Genomic DNA, 6,273 nt, shown 5'->3' with positions numbered 1-6,273 from the left:
ATGGGTTCAAGTTATAGTTGGATTATTTGTTGAAAAACTATTTATTTTTAATAGTAGGACTCACTCCTAAATTGACTATGCAGACCACCTCGACACCACATCATAAAACATAGGCCATATATGAGCCACATTAACAAGTTAAATAACTCAATTGTCGGAAAACTAACAAATTGGACCTATTAGATCAAAATTGAAAGTGCAGGGGTGTTTTTGATGAAATTAGAAGTTCAAGGACTGAATTGATTTTGGACCTAAACCACAGGGTAGTAATTTGTATTTAGCCCTTGTGTTTATTATTGATAATAGGAGCCATTTATATAGGGAGTTACAAAGTACACAAAATGTAATAGAATCCGAATACAATTAGAATACCTAGAACCTTCTCCTATTACAACTCTAAACCCTAGTTTGAAGAGGCACACATGATGTCGACATCCTTCAACACTCCCCCTTGTGCTGCTCAAACTGGTGATGACGCTTTGATCGTTGCCTCACTAAAAACCTTGCCAGGTAACAAAAACCTTGTGGGACAAAAATAACCCTAGTCGAAGGACAAAAAGAGCACAACACGTCCTTCACTCTTCGAGATCGAACATGTAGACATCATACCTCCCCCTGATGTCAATATCTCCCCCTGATTGCTACAATCATGGGAGTTCGGATAACTTTCTTAATCCGATGCTCTTCACATGTTTCTCGAAGGTGGATTTAGGTAACGACTTAGTAAATAAGTCCGCTACATTATCCTCAGATCGGATTTGGTTCACTTCAATATTTAGAAGTGCCTGTTGTTGCTGATTGTAAAAGAACTTAGGCGATATATGATGTCGACACCTTTCTCTAACTTTGTCAAGCCGTGTTGTTGATCAATCTAGTGAGTCGGTATGCATAAGATACTAGTGCCTGTTGTTGATCAGACAAAAATTTCTTTGATTCGGTATGCATAAAAGACTAGTATCTTAGCATGTACATGTGTGACGCTTGCAAGAGGGCTTTTGTGCACAAGTTAGATTTGTTTTTTCATAGAAAGGTATTAATGTTGCTGCTTTATGTTTTCTTAATTTTATTTCTCTGTAAATAGATGCAGAAGTTTGAGTTTGTGACTTTGTGCAACCTAAACATGCGCATCATAAAATAAACATGGTCGTGGATATTAATTTCTTGTCCAAAAGTAAACAGGGACACTCATGTTAACAAGTCAACGTGAAGCTCATGGTTTAAGTATGGAATCAACAAATCAGCCAATAAAATGTTGTCCAGCTGTAATACATGAAGTGGCTAGCTGTTGCTGATGTGGATTTACAGACTGTAATAGCTACACTATGTCAATAAACTCATCAGACAACAGCCGAGGACTGTTGTCTGATTCAAAAAATTTCTGTTGTCTAATAGCCTGATATCTCTTAGGCCTTCAGACGACGGATATTACCCGTGATCTATATTTCACTCAAACAACATAGGCCGGCCAATAATCTGTTGTCTGATTATGCCGAGATATCCCGAATTATGACTTTCTGTGGTTGAAGATGTAACGAAACGACAGTTATATGTTGTTATAAAGGATTCTACACAACATCTTTTCATAAATCTCTATCGTTTGTATTTCATTAAGACGACAGAAATCTGTTGTGTGAATATATGGAGATTTGAACTATCTTGGATTTTTTCTGTTGTGTGAATCAATTGTGGACAACATAAATTTTTCATGTTCTATTGTTTCTTTTTTATTAAAATGACAGAAATATGTCGTCCAAATATATAGAAGCTTGTACTTTCTTGGGTTTTTCTGTTGTGTGATTCAATTAGAAACGACAATTATATGTCGTTGTATATGACTGTTAACAATATATATTTGCTTGAATTCTGTTTGATATTGGATTGGATGTCAGCTTTATTTGGTTTGTATGTCTTAGCAAGAGCAGTTGCACAACACCATATTAAGAAATCTGGTCTGCAAAATGTAATTGTAATTTATGAAAGAGAAACACTTCAATCAAATTATCACTATAATTAATTTCATTTGAAAATGTACAAGTATCCAGATCCCATTACATCAATCAATCAAACTATAATTCTACAAGTTAAACCCACATAATATGAAAATACCAGATCATCTAGTGCTCTAAATTGTTCTCTCGACTAGCCACACTTCATCTTTCTTAAGCTTTCGACCAGCCACATAATCCAATACCTTTGCTAAATAAAGCTGACATATGATTGGCACTTTCAAGTCTCCTCTGAAGCACTGCCTGAACCTTGCCTACATGCACAAAATTGTTAATGAAGGGCAGCCCCCTGGAAATAAATATATTACTAGCAATAGTGTCTGCGTTTTGCTGCGGGGTTTGCTGTTGCTAATAATTTACAATAATGACATAATGACAAAATGAGCCAAAATTTCATCTGTCTAAAATTGTTTGGTTTACATTATTGCGGTTTACAATAACATCCTATGAAACCATTCTATGACAACATCAAGTATTGCCCATCATTAATTGTAGCAGCTGCCCATCATTGTAGCAGCTGCCCACCATATATATTTGTAAAATAGATAAAGGGTAAGGTCATCAAAAATTTGGTGGAATAGCAGCTCCCTTTCATGGAAGATAGACTGAAAATAAAGGAAGAATAAAAATAAAATAAAGTGAACAAAACAAAAACAAAGGAATGAATATTGGATCAGCCACCTGGCAATCAAGAAGGTGAGAAAGAAGCTGTTGCAAAGCAGGTAGATGCCTTAGTAAGTCTGGGGTTTCAAGTTCCTTGGTTCTCTGTAGAAATTGTATTGAACATGTGAGATCCTTTAATCTAAATGTCATCATGTTACACTGGTAATACAATATGAAAAATGTGTGAATTAGCAGTAAATGACTGTACTATATTAAAGAATATGGTACATTCGTATTCCTTTTTGCATTGATAATTAAACATAATATAAAAGTTTAAAGAAAAAGCTAGAGGGGTGGTTTTTCCGTTAAATGATATAGAAAGAACAGTGTACATACAAAAAGCTTGCACATAAGTTCCAATTCAAACTGCATACCAAGTGATCTTTCTGAACATCGTACTTCAGGACACGAAAACAGTCCAGGCGTTCTTCGAGATATGATGCATATAAATGAATGCAGGTACAATAGTCCATGCTTCGTCTCAAAGAATCTTCATGGTCATTTATTATTCTTACTGAAAAGCAAATGAGATATGTTCAGAATATGACCTCTACTCCAGCTATACTTAGCATCACAAAATGTACCATCAACTTCCCTCAACTTCAGAAACTGCCAGTGCAATTATTGATCCTGTAATTATTTCTCATTTGGGTAGTACTATAAACTGAAACCGCAAGAATTATTACTCGAGATTTCAACAAGATAATGAGTACGAGCACACTGCCTTGAACTGAAGCCACAAATCAAAGACCAGAAAGTAAATCACTGCCAGACATGATTCTAGAGAGCTATGTGAATGAGCTTATTTTGAGTACATCTATCTTGGTTGTCCTGGAAGTGAGAGCTGGACCCAGAACTCGTGGAGCTTCACTGGGTCGTCCATTGAATATGATAGGAAGGAAAGCCTTACCTTCCAAAATCACCATATATCAAAATCACTATTCTTTTTTTTTTTTCCACAGCCATTGCACATTATAATCATTTTCAACAAAAGGTTGAACAAACAAATATAAAATACTACAATGAAAGAAAGATAATGTAGTCAATCTAACCCCAGGTCTAACAGAAACCACAAACAAGGGTCTCACCTTTACTTGATATTGAGCAACCAAAGACAAGATAGTTAAACTGAACCTTAACTTGTTGCTTAATTGCTACCGAGATTCTTGATTAACACAACTGCAAATATATTTACTGCAGAAAAACCTTGTGATCTGCATGTGTTCTGTTTTCAACTAATGCATATAAAATTGACATCCTAAAATTTCACATTGAGTAAAGAGACCTACAAACCAAACCATATTGAGTAAAAAGAGGTTGCAGAGATAATATCAGTGACTGAAACAATGACGGTTTCTGGTTGCAATTGCTGAAAGAAAATCAATTCCAACTGAATAGAAAAACTGAAAGAGAGGTTTGATTATTACCTGGAGAAGATGATTGAGGCCTTGAGAGCTTCCCATTCTCTTTCTAGTTCTCTGTGAAGAAGAAGAAGGCGCTTCGCTTCTCGAACACATTACAGCTACCTCAAAACCCATTACATATACCTCAAACACAACCCCCAAAACCCAGAAACAAAATACCCATCACTCCATCAACAACTACCAGATTATCAGCAAATCATCGACTACCCAATACCCATCACTCCATCACCTCCAAATTACACAAACACCCATTGCAATATCGAAAACCTTGGGTTCGGTTCATCATCTAAAGAAGACAATTTCTACTAAAATCAAGAACAAAAGAGCTACTAGTGGTCGAGAGAAGCAAAATCAACAACGAAGGAATCTAAAACACACTAAACATGAAGAGAATTTCAAGCAAAATTGAGAGGATAAAGATGAAAGTGATACCGTCGGGGTGGAAGGAGAAAAGAGAAGAAGGAGGGGCAAGGCGGAGCTCCGGCGTGGACTGCGTCTTTGGCGGATCTGGTGAATTTGAGAAGAGAGATGAGAGAACAGGTGTGCCAAAGGAAGAGGAGGAGGAGGATAGCGGAGGCTGAGGTAGAGAGCAGTCGGGTGCTGGTCGGAGGCGGAGGATGAGGAAGAGGAGTAAAACAGATCAAGTTCTTGATTTGAGAGAGGGACTAAGCCATCACTTGTCGAGAAGAGCGAGCGTCGTCGACCGTCGAGGGGAGAGGGAGAGTATAGGTTTTCAGAGGTTTTAGATCTGAAATGAGGTTTTCTTCGGAGTGAGATGGGTGAGGTTCTTCTGGGCTTTCAGTAATATGAGCTGAGAATGCTGGATTACAAGTGATTGAGCGAAGATTTGGCAAGAAATTTTGGTTAAGGACGCTGGATTTCTAGTTCGATGGTTTTGGACCTTTGGTCGAGAGCAAAGAGAGAAGTTCGCTATTGGAGGTTTTCGGTTTGATAAATTTTGAGGGGGAGGGGAGGATTTTTCTTTGAAGCGTGCATCCAATTCCACTTTAATTACGTTGTGCCAAATAAAAAAAACAAATAGGTAATACACAATCAGGACTAAATGAATCTCCATTGAATGTACAACAGAAATCTGTTGTACATACATGTACATTTGCAAGCATAATTAGCTATAATGGGCCACGCTCATTGTACCGATAAAGATGTTAATTCCAACCAAGGGAATGACATACGGATACACCGCCAGGCGGGCTACAACCTCAGCGTCAGATCACCGCCGACGCGCCGCGCCAAAATAGCATCAGAAGCTCCAAGAGCTGGGAACTGAAGCACATCAGTCCCACATCGAAAACAAAGAGAAGATCAACCTCTTCCTCACCTATAAAAGGTCCTCTCCTCTCTCCTCATTAAGGACGCATTCAATACTTACCTATTGTTACTCTGTCTATAAATACATTGACTAACTTAGGCATCGGAGAGTCGAAGGCCGCCCAGCGCGGTCTCCCTCTAACGCCCCCCTTTGTATTATATCTGACAGATAGCGGAGGCTGAGAGCGTCACGAGTAGCGGTCCGCCCGCCGGACCCACGTTAAGCGAAGGATTGGCTACCGCCAGACTTTGAACGTTAACATTGGCGCCGTCTGTGGGAATCCTTGAACAAAAGGTCATCCCACCACATCCACCATGACTAACGGTAGCGGAGGAAACGCTGGGGAGCAGGCGGACCATTCCACCATCCCCCAACCCTCCGACCCAGCGGTAGGCGTTAACCGCGCACTATTCACAACCCCGGCCAACCCCGGCGGTGAGGCAAATCCTAGCGGTAGCCGCCCGCCGGGCCAAGATCTCATCACTATGTACGAGCCGGCGCTGGCGAATCTTCATAAGGCAAACAGAGAGCGTGAGGAGGAGCGCACGCAGAAGGCTGAGGCCCAAAGACAGTTGGCTACGCTGATGACACGTTTCAATAAACTAAAGAGGACGTTGGAAGCCACCGCCAATCCAGCACAGAGCGAGCAATCACGCAGCAGCAGGCGCAATCGGCCCGGCACCGGCACGTTGATACCAGCGCCAGTCACGCAGATGCAGCTAACGCCGGACCCACCTGAACTATTGGGGATGGGACCACCGCCCATCCCCCAGCTAATGTTGGAGCAGGTGGCGGAATCACTGCCGAACACCAACCGCTCGGAAGCCAAAGTAGGGACTAAGGACAATCC

The sequence above is a fragment of the Rosa rugosa genome, chromosome 4, assembly GCF_958449725.1.
Source record: "Rosa rugosa chromosome 4, drRosRugo1.1, whole genome shotgun sequence".
In the NCBI taxonomy this organism is placed as follows: Eukaryota; Viridiplantae; Streptophyta; class Magnoliopsida; order Rosales; family Rosaceae; genus Rosa; species Rosa rugosa.
Note: the sequence above shows the minus strand (reverse complement) of the source record.